Below are 17,462 nucleotides of genomic sequence, written 5' to 3' on the forward strand. Positions count from 1 at the left end.
TAGCACCAAAACAACTATAGACGGCAGAACAAAATCAAAGACACTCTAAAATAGATAAAATGAGCAGAGAGATTTTTAAAAAGAACTGAAAACACCATGAAACAACAGGACATCATGAAGGTGAAGAATAAGCAAATTTAAAAAGAAACAAATAGAATGTCTAGAAATGAAAATTACAGTCATTAAAATTTCACTGGATAAATTAAATAGCATATTAGACTCATCCAAAGAGAAAATTAACAAACTGGAAAATATATTTGAGGAAACCACTTAGAATGTAGTACAGAGAGAAAGAGATGGAAGAGATGAGTGATTCAGAGATGCAGGAGATACAGGAAGAAGGTCCAACTAATACACCTCATGGAGACACAGGGAGAGGGTAGCAATGGGAGACAGGCAACATTCAGAAAGAAAGTCAATGAAGTTTTTCTCTAATGGAATATAAGAGTCTAAAAATGGAAGTATGCTGATTCCCAAACAGGAAAAGCAAAAGCAAGTATATATCTAGTTGGGGAAAAATCCAACAATTTTAATGTTTCCCACAAAGGAAATCTCAATCAATAACAAAAAATTGGTTTCGTATAGAACATATTCTCTGATCATACTGCAGTAAAATTAGAAATTAATAACAATAATAGCTGCTATGAAAATGAAATGTACATAATAAATGACTGTGTACATAATAAAAAGCCCCCCAAAAGAGGGGCTGAATAACACAAACTATATTAAAATATGAATTGAATCTTTTTAACGATTTCATCACCTCAATATACACAACAAAAAGAATTTTTAAGATATTTGGTATATAGTTGTGCCTGATTACTTACAATTCTGGTTTCATGAGCAAATAATTTTCCTTTGCCTCATGACTTTTCCTGAGACTTATTTTGTTAGCCTCTGTCCAACCTTGATGGTAGAAGACTGTATTTTGTTGGTACCTTCCAAAGTGCTTTCACATACATCCTGTCAGCATCTGATCTCTCCCTCTTGCTGATACAAGTCAGAGATGTATTTGCAACATCCTTAACTAGCGTGCAAATTGCTCACTAACATATGAATGAACAAATACTGCTGGAGTCAGAAATTTCTTGCCAAATGATTTTATTTTCTTTCACAGCATAAAGAGACTCCATCAAGCATGCTCAAGGAGTACAACCTTACAGAGGAAAATCACTGACATTTGGATTGAGGAGCTAGTAGACAGTATTCTCCCACCAATTGTCAATATTAGATACATGTTACAATAGATTTGTTGTTTAGTTGATTTAAGTCTGAATAGTCTTAAAATATTTGATAATGAAGCAGAGACAGCATAGATAGAAAATCTTATTTTTCCTTTAAAACCTGACTATGAAAATTAAATAGGCTTTTGAGAATGTATATCGTTTTGAGAAAAAACATTTTTTGCTGACTTTTAAACTATGATCATTTTGACTTTTGCCTTCCTTAAGACCTAAAATTCTGTGGAGGATTATGTTTGTGTAATTTCTTTAGTAAATCACCCCTAGAGGTCTGCTTTAGGAGGTTTTCATCTCTGAACGTGTTTGTAGGGAATTCTGATTGCTATTCCAAGTAGGCAGGCCACGGTGTCTCAAGAAACATTGTGTAGGCCCAGTAGCATTGACAACTCCAGACACAACTAAATGGCAACACGTCTGACATGTAATTCTCTCAGCATTTACTCTTTTACTGTTTTGTGTATGTTACAGAGGTGAATGCTCTCTTTTTAATCTGTGTTGCGCTATTTCTGTCTGGAGCCACTTCAACATAAACTCTTTCTGTTCGTTGGCTTGAGCAAGAAATCCACTCAGTCCATTATTCTTATAGATTTACTGAAGATTTGTGGTGGCATCATGAGGAGTACGTCCCACCATGTGCACGCTTGTACCCCACAGCCCCACTGAACATCTCTTACCCCATCCCTGACCCCAGGTCCCCAGCCACTGGGGCCCCATTTCCTCCTCCACTCTCCAGCGCAGCCTCCACTGGAGCCTTACTCTTCCCTCCAGGGTTTTCTCCAAGGTAAACTTGTTTGCCACCTGCCCCCACCCCTGCCTTGTGAGCAGGGTGCTTCAGGCATCGAGCCCAAGTGCCCTCGCTTATCGCAGCACCCAGTAAACTGACAGCCCTCCGGCTACAAGAATTTATCCTCAGTGATGAGGGTTACAACCAACAAGAATTCCATTATGTAGAGCAGTAAATGGTTTATTAAACTAACAGTACTGACGTTTTTTCCGGAATACATGTTTGTCTTCTGAGTAAATTAAAAGGCAGTATAAAGTAATTTTTAAAGAAATGCAATCATCTAACAACAGATTGGTTGTATTTCCACATTATTATTAATAAACCACAACTAAAATTTGAATTTGTGTTGGGGTAGACAGCAACTTCTGTATTAAACCCCCATGGACTTAGCTTTTACAGAGGCTTTTACAAAGTCCAGATAGCCCTTGATTCGGATTTCAAATGCTTTTAATTCAGTTTTTATCCAAATTAATCTCAACAGGTGATCAGTGAATATTGGTTTAATGAATGGAAAGGTCTGTAAATGTTACCACCTCCAGATTCCTTGGGTCAGAAGTCTACCTGTGTCTTCTGATATGTCTTCTCTTTTTTCCTTTGCTGAGTCAAAAACAAAAGCAAAATACTCTGATCTCCCTTGCCCAAACTAAAAAAAAAAGGAAAAACAAATATTAATAAATTAAAATTAAATTATTTAAATGTTATAATAAATATTCTTAAAATATTAAATAAAATAATGTTTTAAATAACCCTTACTTCCTTTGTATTTAAAAATAAAATTAAAATGCTTACCTACCAACATATTTTAATTATATCAGATTTTAATTTAATCACTTTATTACAATGCCTGCAATTTTATAGACTCTTTAGTCCAAGGAATAATTTATTTCTCCAAGCCAGTCAACTGATTAAAAAAAATAAGCCATTGAGCATCAAAAACAATGTGGACCCTGAAACAATGGTTTGTAAACATAGTTAAACAGTTACTTCCACATAAAATCCTAGAGTCATAAGTTCATAGAATTTTAGAGGTTAAATTATAGGATGGTATGATGCTCAGAGATTTAGAAAAATTAAAGAATGTTGTTTTACATAAACCAGCCTTTAGTATTTAGATTACTTCATCAATAAAATTTACTATCGATGTTCTGATTTTCCAGAGATAATACTTTGATGAACATAAGTTAAATCAAGTAGATTAAAACACTGCTACTGATAAAACTGTTTGTCCAGTAATCTGAACCTTAGACAATGACCTTTCTGTAATACAGTGTGTGGAATCTAACAGTGATTAACTCTTAAGTCAAGCCTTATTTCCCTCAAAATATAAAAAATTGCAGAAGATATGTGAGATAACTTGGAAAAGACTATAAGTAAAGAGAAAGAGTCTGGAATATGTCCCCAAAGAGAAAACTGCAATAGAAATGATAAAGAAAAAAAAATGGCAAAGTAATTAAGGAGAAAATTCTGAGCTACATCCTCATGAATGTTCTATGTTTTATATTCTTAATTTACTTTATTCAAAAGATTTCATGAGACAGGAAATGGTCATCATTATTCTTTGGCTTTTCAGTTTCCTAATTTTTCCTTCTTTCTGAATCATAAATCTATCTTTGAGGTGAAGACTATGTATTAAAGTTACATCAGACAACTATTTTAAGATTAAATCAAATAAAAGAATGCAAGTTCTTTGGAGAAAGTGATTAAATACAGGTTCCCTACTGAGAGATATAAATAGAGATGATTTTAAATCAAATTCACCATGGATAAGGGATCTATTGGTAAAATTAGTAATATTCTTTTTAAAAGTAGAATGTTTATTACACATTCTTGGAAAAATATTTTAATGCATATGACAAGGTGTTAATTTCCTTAATATCCAAATATTCTTACATATCAACAAAAGGGTAAACAAATCAATTTAAAGACAATAGATAAACAGTTTGTTTTCAGGGGGAAAAATGGATTGATAAACATATACAAAGTTCAATCTCTGTTAGAACTGAAGAAGTTTCTAAACTTTTCAAAATTTCTAAAATTGAAAAGTGAATTTTCTTCTTTCATTTTGCCAAGGATGAAAATATTTGTGGTGGGTGTGGGAAATCTGCAATGCTTGGGTACCATCAGTAGGAGCATAAATTGATGCAAACTTTTTAGAGCACAATTTGACAGGATGTGTTAAATTTTAACGTATAAATTTTACTTTCAAATTGAAATAACACATCCTTTGATCTTAGAATTCCATTTAGAAATTTACCCTGTAGTTTTTTACACACATGAATAAGAATAATCATTGCCACATTATTTGTAAATAGCCAAAAAAAATCAGCTGAAGATCCATCAGTAAGAATCTGGTTCCCTTAGACGTTATGGCACATCTGTGTTTGCATGGGACATGTTTAAAGGAAGGAAAGAGAGCTATAGATGCTACTAGAAAGAAGTTCAAGATAAATTATTTTGTGTGAAATAAATAAAGTTGGTGAACGTAAATTATAATCCTTTGGGTTTGAAGTAAATATTTTATGTATGTGCTCTGGAAAAAACACTGGGATGTGGGAGGGTGAGAAATACTTTTTCTTTTTATATAATTCTGTCCCATGACATGTCTTTTATTTTCTTTCTTTTTAGTTTTCTTGTTGTTCTGTTTTGTTTATGTCTCTGCTTTTTTGTTGCCATGAGAATGTATTATTTTTATAAAAATGCATAGCTAATGGAGCTATATTAAATATTTTGTTTCAGCATCCCTAAATCAGCTAGGAACCACAACACATGAACTTTTTCCAAGAAGAGAAACAAGATTAGGGATGTTATCAATCCCTGTTTCTCTTGTCTCCCTCATAGCATTCCAGGTGGAAAGACTCTTCTTTAATCGTTGACTCCTGAGATAAAGGTGCCGTTGAGGCCGGAAGATGCTTAGAGACACATGCACACCAGGTCTGAGGGGCACTTTTTCACCTCCTTTCACACTGTCACACTTTGCAGCTATTAATTATGAGTAAGGGAAAGTGGAGAGGAATTAAAGGCACAAAAAAAGCAAATATTTTGAAGTTCTCTTTGGTAGCATAGATCCAATCCCAAATAACTCTTCCAATTCTAAATAGCAGCACCAGCAAGAACCATGATTGCTTCACATCTTGTAGGCATCAGTTATGTATGGAGGAAAGAACAAAATATTAGTGCTACTGGAGAGTGACTTTTGCAGACTGAAAAGCAACTGTGATACACTTAGAAATGTTTATTTCAGTGAGATTTTCTGCTGTTGGATTCAATGCACCAAACAAAACAAAACGTAAAACAGGAGAGAAATAAGTTGTCCTAATAGCTGTTTTACTTATTTCCCTTATTTGATCAAATTTTCTTATAAACTCCTTTGTAGGTAAAAGTTTATATTAGTAGGCAATGCCCTGGTTGAAGCTGCTTTTCAATAAAGAGGAGGATGGATTAATCTGTCCTCTCCCTAATTGCTTTGTGGAGCCTTCCCTTCTCCCTAATCTCACTGTAGTTTCTTAAGAAATGAGGCACTTACATATCCCAAGGGGTTACATAGAGATTCCTGCTGTAGAGGGTAAAGTAGGGAGTTCGCTGCATTAATCATTGAATAACATCAATCACGCATCTGCTTGGGCAGTTAAATTTCTGTTGAACAAAGTACAAAAGTACCTGGGGAATGTCTCCCTCTTTGTAAGTGGTGTCATTAGACATCTGTCATGAAGGCCTTGTAAAAATAGATTTGGGCAAGCAAACAAAGTCATTTTAATGCTAACACAGTGCTAGGCACATAATGAGCAATATTCTATAAAAACATTGAATTACTAAATAAAATTCTAAAATAAATTATTGCACCAATTTCCTAAGCAAATTATTAATTACTTTCTTACTCTGAATTTATGTGATCACTGCAGCAAGAATTATCTTCCTTAAGCACCATTTAGATTTTTCGGACTCATTTTCAGAAACTGTAATAGGTCCAAATTTTTGTTCCTGTAAAATCCATACTGTTGGTCCATGTTGAAACATTTTCTGACAATTGGTTCTCTTCTCCCTAGTTACCCTTTTTAAAAATTATTGTATATTTATATTATCTTTGCTAGCCTAGAACACATGTGAATCTGCCTCATAATTCACTCTCTCCAGTCCAAATGCTACTTCTGCCATCTGCAATGCCTTTCACCCTCTCCTCCACCATCCCAGATCAATCTCATTCTGCTCTTATTGCCATTTGTCACTGCAGCCAGATTTGCAGGATATAAGTACAGAGCAATGTATTTACAGTAATAAAGTTATGGAGCATTTTATTTCTATTTTATACGGCTTCATGTCAACTCAATGCAGTTTTAATTATCTTTAGTGGAATATAAGCATGTTGGAAGCAAGAGCTGCTTTCATGACTTTCTTACTCTTACCAAAATGTTTAACATATATGGGAGGCTTGCTGGCCTAGTTAATTTAAAGGATCTGATAACATCTCAGAAAAAAACCAAAGTGACTTCACTTGAAAATAAAAAGAAATACATTTATGGATCACATCAATATTATATTGATGAGTCAATAGTAAAAAAGTGTCAAATATTTGTATGTAAATCAATCTAACAGTGTAGTTAAATACCAATAAAAATCCTAATTAAGGCAAATCTATGGGGTATATCTTTTTGAAAAGAAATTTTTTTTGTTTTGCTGGAATATATATTTTTTAAAACATTCTAAAATTCATCTCAAGAAATATTTTAAAAATGTATTAAGGAGGATATGCTACATCAGTTATTATGCAAATATTTAAAAACTAGAATAACTAAACCTCTCGCACTGTTAGAGAAATAGATATACAGATCAGCAGAACATAACCAAGAGTTTGGAATGGCCCATGCACATAAGGAGAATTTAGTTTTTCCTAGAGACAGAGATAGCATTTTATATTAGGGGATAAAGGATAACTTACTCAATAAATGCTGAAATTTTTTATTGACGTCTAGTTGATTTGCAATATTCTGTTAGTTTCTGGTGTACAGCATAGTGATTCAGTTATACATATATGTTCTTTTCCATATTCTTTTCTATCATGGTTTATTACAGGATATTAGCTATAGTTCCCTGTGCTATATGGCAGGACCTTGTTGTATTTTGTGTATAGTAGTTTGTATCTGATAATCCCAAACTCCTAATTTATCTCTCCCTCTCTCCCTTTTCCCAGAAGTTTTTTTCTATGTCTGTGAGTCTCTTTCTGTTTTGTAAATAAGTTCATTTGTGTTGTATTTTAGATTCCACATATAAGGGATATCATATGATGTTTGTCTTTCCCTTTCTGACTTACTTCACTTTGTATGATAACCTCTAGGTCCATCCATGTTGCTGTATATGGCATTATTTCACTCTTTCATGGCTGAGTAGTATTCCATTGTATATACATATAACATCTTCTTTATCCATTCATCTGTCAATGGATGTTTAGGTTGCTTCCATGTCTTGGCTATTGTAAATAGTGAACATTGGGGAACATGTATCTTTTCAAATTAAAGTTTTCTCTGGATATATGCCCAGAGTTGGATTGCTGGGTCATATGGCAACTCTATTTTCCGTTTTTTAAGGAACCTCCATACTCTTTTCCATAGTGGCAGCACCAGTTTATATTACCACCATAAATATTGAAATATTTGGTTAACCTCTTGAAAAAGTAAAAATTTAGATCCCCATCATATAACAAAATTAATACCAGATGGAGTTAACAATTTCAAAATAAGGCAAATAAAAACAAAGCAACACAAAAGTATTAGTGGATATTTCCATAATCTGTAAGAAGAGAGAACTTTCTAAAAAATGATACCAAAGATAAAATAAAAAGTAAGAGAAATCCTGATAAAATTTTAAAATTCTGTGTAAAAACACCATAAACAATGTTTAATGGCAATGAACTGCCTGAAAAAAGTATTTATGATATGTAACACAGACAAAGGATTAAATACTCAGTATATAAAAAAATCTTTTAAAAGCAGTAAGAAAAAGAATACCTCAATAGAAAAATGATCAGAGAACTTTAAAAAAGCTATATACAAAATAATAAACACAAATAGCAAACAATTTTTTAAAATGTTTAACTATTTTAGTAATCAAAAATGCAGTCATATTCTTGGCCTATCTGACTAGCAAAGACTGGAAAGAATGAGATCCAGCACTGGAATGGGTATGGAATAATGGAGCACTTTTATACACTGCTGGTGGAAGAGTATAGTTGTACAATCTTATGGAGTGAAATTTGGCAATACATCTCAAAAGTCTTTAGAAGGATATATTGCATGACTTACACACTCCATTAGAAGTAGAGAAATATATGCAAAAAAGACTGCTTATAGCAGCTGACCGTTACAGCAAAATATTGGGGGGGAATCTGTTATTCAGGAAATCCCAAATAAAATAGCTTAAATAAGGTAGAAATTCACTTTCCTGCCATGTAAATAAAGTCCTGAGCTAAGAAATCCATGATCAACAGTGACCCAGGTTCCTTCTGTCTTGTGTCTACAGTCGCTTCTCTATGAGGATTCTACCTTGTGGTCCGAGGTAGTTATTTGATCTCCAAGCATCTCATCCATACACATCAGAAGTAGTATGTGAAGATACAGTAGGAAGAAATAAAGAGTTCTTATCTTTATGGATACTTCCTGGAAGCTGAACATGACACTTCAGTTTGGTCACATAGCCACAACAGACTACAAAGGAAAACTGGGAAATAAGCCTTTATTCCAAACAGCACTTTCCAGCTAAAAACTAGGAGTCTTGTTACTAAGGAAGAAAGGAAGAAGGGCTTTTAGGAGGTAACCTGCAGTCCCTGCCACAGAACCAAAATATTGACTCACAGATGGTTCAACAACAAATAAAGTATGGTACATTCAGAACATGAAATCTCTTATTTATCTATCTAGTTGCCCATTCATATATTTTTTTCTATCTATTTATCTCTCTTGAAGTGCTTTTTAGTTTCTAAAACAATAGAATCTCTAAATTATCTTTTTGGTAGTTTAACGTCTGACTATATTGTATTGTGATATGAAATGTAATCTGTATGAAGTGAGTAATTTGATATTTGTGTGACTGGATTGTGGTCACTCTCTGGTAATTATGTTTTCTTTAGTTATTGGGAGCAGGATTCTGTATATGTCCTTTAGAACACGCTTAATGTTTTGTTTAAGACATTTTATACTTCCTCTTTCCATAATTACTTGTAGGCTTTCTAAATCAGTTTCTCACACATGTGTGTCCAAAATACCCAGCATGACTGGTGGATTTAACAGTTCTTTTTGTATATCTCATCATTTGTCTTAATATGTTTTTGAGGCTAGGGTTTTGGGTACATGCAAGTTCAGAATTATTATATTTTCTTGGTAATTTTTTATCATTAAATAATGGCTCTTTCTATATCATATATATATACCTTTATACCTTCAATTCTATTTCATCTAATTAATATTGCTTCTCTACTTTTATTTGTTTAGTATTTATATGGAATATTTTCCCATAATTTTACTTCAAATTTTGAGAGTCATTGTCTTTTATGCTTGCAAAGAGCATACAGATAGAATTTATATTTCAACTCAGATCATTTCTGCTTTTGAACAGGTGAATTTAATGTTTACATTTATTAGAATTGTTGATAGTTGGATTTATTTCTGCCATCTTATTTTATGTTTTCTATTTACCATATTTTTCTTACTGTTTGGGTTTTTTACCTGCTTCCTGTTGCATTGATTAAGTTTGTTCTCTTTTTCCCCTTCCAGTGTTTTGGAAGATATATATTCTATTTCTTTTGGAGGTTACCCTTAAATTCTGAACATGCTGCACTTGACTTAAGGCTGAAGTTAATCAGTAGCTCTGTTCTCTCTTCTCCTATGTTATTGTTGTCTAGCTTATCAGTTTCACCTGTTTTTAAAAAAAAAAAATCTCTCCAACTTAGCCTTTATTATGAGGATTGTAGGGCATCCCATATAGAGCTTCTCTTCCTCTCTGGAATTCAGAAACAATGTGGAGAAAGAAGGGAGGAGAGAGGCAGGAATAAGAGGTGGAAAATCAAAATACAGTATTCTCTCTATTTCAGATAAAGCTGATTGGAGAAAGTGATTTTAGATCTGTGGCCAGATGGGCTTGCTGATACGCTATTCCTGAATTGGATGGACTTAGTCCCCAATGGCACAGTGAGACAACAGCAGGTTTCCCTAATAAGGCTGGTCGCTCACCACCTGGACACAGGCAGACCAGAGTTTTCCTTCAGTGGGGCGGGCAGGTCTGATGGGGAGAGAACAGCAGGGGCTGAGCCAAGCCTGTTGGGTCTTCCTCCTAAACTTTCCAATCTTCCTGCCTTTTAGGAGGAATGGTTAAGGGCACAGAGAGAAGTTGAGAGTGTTCCTGTATTATTCCTTGTGGAGACAATAGAATCTCTTTTCTATGGGAAGTAATTGTTCTTGTAAATATTGTTTCCTATAGCCCCTGCTTAAGGCTGGGCCTATGGAAAACATGAAGCTAAGATTTCCACTTCATGGCCCTTAACTTGATGGACCCTCCCAAGGCTCTAATACCAGAAGGACGCAGCAGCTCCAAAAGAGTTGGAGGAACAAAGTCCCACTGGCCTGGAGGTCATTCTTCTTGCCCTGGTGGTGGTCTTAGAGCTGCAGAAGAAGGGGTGGGCATTGGGCACCAGTCCCCAGGGACAACTTACATTCCGTGGACCCCTCGGAGCGTCATTGTCTTCCCTAAGGAGAAGAATCTGACTGTGACACTGCTCCACTCTCAGCTTGAGAGCCGTGTGACTTGGCTTCGTTCGTGGTCACCTTGGCACTCCCCACTGCTGAGAACTGCCCGGGCAAGGTAGCGGGAGGGAGGGATACTGGGCGTGGTGAAACCCAGCCAACCTTGATCAGCCTGCTGTGACAGTGAGATCAAAGGACCGGAGTTATCTGAGGACTCCCCCCAGTACCAATAAGGAATGTGACGCTAAAATAAACTTTTCTAAACTATGATTTTTTTTTTTAAAAAAAGAACAAATTTTGACCAACTGTGTTAGAAGACTGGTTTATCTTGCTACTTGTTTGTATAGGATGGTATTTAAAAGTAACTATCCCATTAAGAAGTGAGCAAAGAGAATGCAGGCAAAAAATGTTGGGTATAAAATGTATTATAGAGGAAGTAAAATTATAATAAAAATAATTAAAGATTATATTACATTCCTGGATTTTGTGAGGTTTTGTAGCATTTAGCTATAATTTAAATTTTAATTTGTTGTGATTTCTATTTTTACTCTAAGGAAATATAAACTTTTGTACCTAATTTTTTATTAGTACTTTGATACTCTTTTGTTAAAAAGTGTTCCTCAAATTATAAAAGCTTTATGTCACATAAAACATGGGTCCACCCCTGTTTTTTTCAGTTTTACAAAAATATTTGCCAATTTCTTTGCTCCTTGTTTCCAACATCTTTTTTCTGGATAATTTTCCTTCTTAATCAGTACCTCTTTTAGTAGTTCTTCCAGTGAAGGTCTGCTAGGACTAAACTTTATAGGGTCGTTATTTAGCCCTCACTCTTGAACGGAACTTAGCTGTGTAAAGGATTTTATTCAGGGTATGTTCCCCTCTGAGCACTTAGCGTTGTTATTTCACTTTTGGAGTTTGTCATCGTTGCAGAGAAATGTACCTTTCCTTTGAGAAAAGGCAATCTATCTTTCTCCTTGTTTTTTCTTTCTGTCTTTTGTGCCATTCTCATCCATCTAGGCTTGAATTTATTTTTATTTAACTTGCAAAGGCTGGGTGTGCTACAATCTGAGGACTCATGTCCTTTTTCATTTCTGGAAAAGTGTGACTCTTTAACATTCTGTCTTTTAAATTGTTTTTAATAAATACATACAAATAGATACAAAACAATCTCTTTAAAATATACATAAAGTATAAAGAATATGGGAAAAATTAAAAAGATTAGTACACTTAAGTACTTACCATCCAATGCAGGAAAAGAACAAAACCAGTATTCTTCAATTCCCCCTATAACACCACCTATTTCCTCTCCCTTCAGAGGCCACTATTATCCTAAACTTAGTATTTATCGTTTATTCCTCTTCTTTGTAGCTCCACAAGGAAAATATATATTGTTATGAATGTTTTTAAACTTTGTATCAGGGAACTAATGCTGTACATGTTTTTCTACTTGTTTTTTCCACTCAAAATTGTGTCCCTGAGATTCTATCATGTCAGTGCGTATAACTGATTTATTCCTGGTCATTACTGTACAGTGTCCTATCACTCACAGTTTATCCATTCTATCAGTGGGTATTGGCTTTTTCTAGTGGACAGTCTTGGGTTTTCTACGTAAAGCAACCATACAACATGTGAATTATAACAGTATTTCTCTTCTCACATTATTTCTGTGAATGTCTCTACAACTTTCTTTCTCAAATGCCTCCTAGAAGTATACTAGAACGAATCATTTTATCTTCCATGTCTCATAACTTCTCTTTACTATTTCCATCTTGTTATCTCTATGTTGCATTATGGGTGATTTATTCAGATCTGTTTTTCAGTTGACTATTTTACATGATGATTTATCCACTGAGGTTTTTTTATTTGAATGAATTAATCTTTTACTGCCAGGAGTCCAATTTGGTCCTGTTTTGAATCTGCTTATTCTCTAACTCATACTGTTCTTTTGTTTCATTATTTCAATTCCTTCCTTTATGTTTTTCATCATTTTAAGCATAGCAATGTTTATAGTCCCTTTCAGAATGTTCAATTATCTATAGTTCTTTGAGTATTAATTTCATTAATTACTGAGTCTTTTGATTCATCCTCATTTCCTTATATGGTTTATAATTTTTTTCTTTTCCATTATGGCTTATTACAGGATATTGAATATAGTTCCCTGTGCTATACAGTAAGACCTTGCTGTTTATCTATCTTATATATATATATATATTAGTTTGTATTTGCTAATCTCAAACTCCTAATTTATCCTCCACATCCCCTTTTTCCTTTGGTAACCGTAAGTGTGCTTTCTATGTCTGTGAGTCTGTTTCTGTTTCATAAATAAGTTCATTTGTGTCATATTTTAGATTCCATAAATAAGTAATATCATTTGGTATTTGTATTTCTCTGACATATTTCACTTAGAATGATAATCTTTAAGTCCATCCATGCTGCAAATGGCATTATTTATTCTTTTTATGGCTGAGTAATATTCCATTATATATATATTTATATGTGGTGTATATGTGTGTGTGTGTGTGTTGACACACACACATACATACACACACACACACACACACATATATATACCACAACTTATTTATCCAGTCATCTGTTGATGGACATTTAGGTTGGTTCCATGTCTTGGCTATTGTAAGTAGTGCTACTGTGAACATTGGGGTTCATAGATCTTTTTGAATTAGAGTTTTCTGCAGATATATGCACAAAAGTGGGGTTGCTAGACCATATGGCAATTCTATTTTTATTTTTTTAAGGCACCTCCATACTATTTTCCATAGTGGCTGTACCAATTTAGATCCCCACCAACAGTGTAGGAGGGTTACCTTTTCTCCACATCGTCTCCAGTACTTTTTATTTGTAGGCTTTTAAGTGATGGCTGTTCCTACTGGTGTGAAGCGGTATCTCATTGTCGTTTTGATTTGCATTTCTCTAGTAATTAGTGATGTTGAGCTTCTTTTCATGTGTCTATTGGCCTTCTGTATATTTTCCTTGGAGAAATGTCTATTTAGGTCTTCTGCCCATTTTTTGATTGGGTTGTTTTGTTATTGTTGTTGTTGTTGAGTTGTATGAGCTGTTTGTATATTTTGGAAATTAAGTCCTTGCCAGTCATATTGTTTGCAAGTATTTTCTCTGAGTCCATAGGTTGTCATTTCATTTTGTTTATGGTTTCCTTTGCTGTGCAAAAGCTTGTAAGTTTGATCAGGTCCCATTTGTTTATTTTTGCTTTTTTTTCTATTGCCGTGGGAGACCGACCTAAGAAAATATTGGTATGGTTTATGTCAGAGAATATTTTGCCTATGTTCTCTTCTAGTTTTATGGTGTCATGTCTTATATTTAAGTATTTAAGCCACTTTAAATTTATTTTTGTGTATGGTGTGGGAGTGTGTTCTGACTTCATTGATTTACATGCAACTGTCCAGCTTTCTGAACACTACTTGCTGAAAAGACTGTCTTTTCTCCATTGTGTATTCTGTGGTCAAAGATTAATTGACCATAGGTGTGTGGGTTTATTTCTGGGTTCTGTATTCTGTTCCATTGATTCATATGTCTATTTTTGTGCTGATACTGTGCTGTTTTGATTACTGTAGCTTTGTAGTATTATCTGTGTAATTTTTTATTGTGAGCTCATCTTAAGCAGTGGTAATCTTTTCTGTGGGTGTCCTATGTACCCTCGATTATGGATTTGCTCCTTGTAGTGAGGATTTACATTTGATTCTGCAAGGGTCCTAGAGTTTTCATGGTCCTTGGCCATATTTGTTTTTTTCTTGCTCAATTTTTTGTCAGTTTATTAACTGAATGTTCTCATGCAATAAGACTAGAATAAAATTAGATCCTTCACTCAGGCTTGGGGTTTTAATTTCTTAAAAGAGATATTTCTTTTTCCTTCATACTCAAAGCCTTGAATATTAGAAGATTCCTTGCTCTTTTCCTTTGATGGAGTTCTTTTTAGTGCCATTTTTACAGACTAAGCAACTTTGCAAGAGCCTTTCCTTAATTTAGCCCCTTAATTCCAGATATTCATCTTGAGTGGATCCAAGGCCATGTCTTTTGTCTCCTTGTAAGATTTACACTCCAACCCCCATTCTATAGGTGCTGGTTCTGTCAGCCCAACCTTGTAGCTCAAGCTACCAGAGAATTTCCCTTTCTTCTATGTTGGCTTAATTATCTACTTTTAAAAACACAGTTTATATGTTTATCAGTAATGTATTTTATTGATTATATTTTATGCGAAATATCTATGTGTTTATTACAGGAGGGTGTCTGCATCAGTCCCTCATGTTGCTGAGCCAGAAGTAGTAGAAGTCTTGATTTACACCCAAATTTACATCGTATTTAAGTAAGTATTCTTTCTTGAGTGGGATTACAGGTTATTTTGATTTTCTATTAAAGCCTTTTATTGTCTGTGCTTTATACAATGATTATGCAATACTTTTATTATTTGAAAATATTATTAAATGATTTCAATTTTGAAAAGAAGGTTTCATGAAAACTAGATTATGGTATCATATTACCGTATAGTTCAGAAATTATTTTACTCTTAACTATCTGTATGAAGCAGAGAGAGAAGTCACACAACATTCTAAAATTATTTTACATTTGACTTTAGAATGCATTACAACGAAACATCACCAATTCAGACTAGATGACGAAAATGAATCTGAGATAGTCAAAAGCCTGAATATTTTGAATGCTTTTTAAAATTTCTTCAAGTAAATGCTATAAATGAACAAGAAACGGTGTCAGTTTGGAAATACAGAAAGGTACACAGGAGGTCTCCCTTTCCCTGTCCTCTCCCTTCCATTCTTCTCCGCCCCTTACAGAGAACCACCCCCTACAGATAGTTATCCTTTCAGTGCTGTTTTCCACAAATATAAACAAATATATGTACCTATTCTTACGCCCCTTGCCTGTTATACAAAAGGTAACACACTATATATACCTTGGAGTTTTTTACTTGACAAAATACCTTATATGTTTCTCCACGCTGGAGGATGGAAATCTTTGTTCTCCAGTACTGTGAGGGTTGCATAGTACTGCACTGTGGAGATGCCCCGTAGTTACCTTGAACAAATTCCCCAGTGTTGCTGAGCACTTGGGTTGTTTCTAATCTTTTGCTGTTAGCAACAATGTCATAAGGCATGATCCTGGCTGTAGGTCATTTTGTACTACTAGAAGGTATCATCAATAGAACAGACGCTTTGAAGTGCAGTCACTGGTCAGTTCATTGATAATTTTGTTCGTTATTACCAAATCTTTCCAAAACGACTGTTCCATGTTTTACTAGTGCTAGCAACATATGAGAATTCCTGTTCCTCCACAGCCTCACCAACAGATCATGTTGTCAGACTTTTAAATTGTTTCCAAGGTGGTGGGAAGGTTGTAATTTTGGAGTCTAATAAAAGGTGAACTGTACTTTTAGGAAAGCCACACTAAATAATGTTTTATTATTTGGAATGGTCCTTCTTCCTTCCTTCTTTTCTGCTTTCCTTTAAATGCCATAGACCCAAATATTTTGTTTGGTTATGTGGGCTTAGTTATGTATTACAAAACCTGAGGCACTCTGGCTGTGAGGAATAGACTGGCTGGGGTAGGTAAGAAAAATGAAGAATTTAAAATCCTGATTGGTGTCTGGGTCCTGAACAACACATGGACTTGTCTCTCCAGATCTCCTGGCAACCCTCCGGCCCCTGCACACCAATACATGCTAGGCCCCCCGCAACCCGGAGCTGACCGCCCAGCCTTGGCTGAGCAACATCACGTGTGCTCTCTCACCGCCAGCAGCCCTCTGACCACCACCTCACACCTATTACCCATGGCACGTAGGATGTGGTGGTAAGAATTTTTGAAGACTTGCAGGTAATACAGTTAGCAGACTAAGAATAAGCATGACCTTGAGAGTTGTTACACAGAGGCCTAAGCCAGAGTGATTGATGTCTGTGGAGGACTGAGGCGCACAGGTGACCACCAGTACATTTCACTTTCAGAGTGTGTGGGTATGGAAGGATAAATCTTTTTATTTCTGATATTTTTCTAATTTATCCTCCAGTCACTAAAAATGGCTTTGAGTAAACTACTGGAGAAGGCATGGGGTTTTTATGGACATACAGGCCACTCGTGATGTTACCAACTAGAGGAATGGATGACAATATCAAGTCCTGGATGTGGGGGGACACCTGCCCCTCTGTCCTCAAGAGAATGTTCCTCCTCCCTACAAACTCCCTGCTGCTGAGCATATAGCCACCTCCACTGGGGAGTTTGCATAGAGAAGCTGCCAGAAGCCAAATCAACATTTTTCAGAAACTATGAAATATATATAGTTCCCCCAAATTTTTTAATTTAAAACTTTTCAAAACAAAGAAATAAAAATCAGATCCTGACAAAATAATACAAGACCAAGATTGCACGTCATATAATAGCTAACATCTTATACTGGAATGAAAAAAAAAATCAGAAGTAAGGCCAAAGTACCTGGTACTTTGTACCAGGTATGATTAGTACTTATGATAAGTACTCAGCTATGATTAGCCTTGTTTTAGATCAATCATGTTAATAATTTTATTTTATTTTTTGTAGCACAAGGAAATCTCTAGTATCTATATCTAATAATTCTAATAATCTTGAGCTCTTTGGGATTATAATGAGAAAGATTTTGCAATAGTATATTTTAGTCATAGCACCTTAAAAAAATCCTAAGTCTATAGGGTGGCC

At 34.7% G+C, this 17,462-nt stretch overlaps 1 long non-coding RNA gene across 2 annotated transcripts in view; it reads left to right on the forward strand.

Annotated features, from left to right (window-relative positions):
* Window positions 1–17,462, forward strand: part of LOC116665450 — a 37,969-nt gene that overhangs the window by 14,670 nt on the left and 5,837 nt on the right. For both annotated transcript variants that reach the window (XR_004322083.1, XR_004322082.1), the window contains exons 3-4: window positions 15,007–15,090; window positions 16,419–16,586. This is a non-coding gene — a long non-coding RNA (uncharacterized LOC116665450). The remainder of the gene's footprint in view (window positions 1–15,006; window positions 15,091–16,418; window positions 16,587–17,462) is intronic.

The sequence above is a fragment of the Camelus ferus genome, chromosome 8 (assembly GCF_009834535.1).
Source record: "Camelus ferus isolate YT-003-E chromosome 8, BCGSAC_Cfer_1.0, whole genome shotgun sequence".
Lineage (NCBI taxonomy): Eukaryota > Metazoa > Chordata > Mammalia > Artiodactyla > Camelidae > Camelus > Camelus ferus.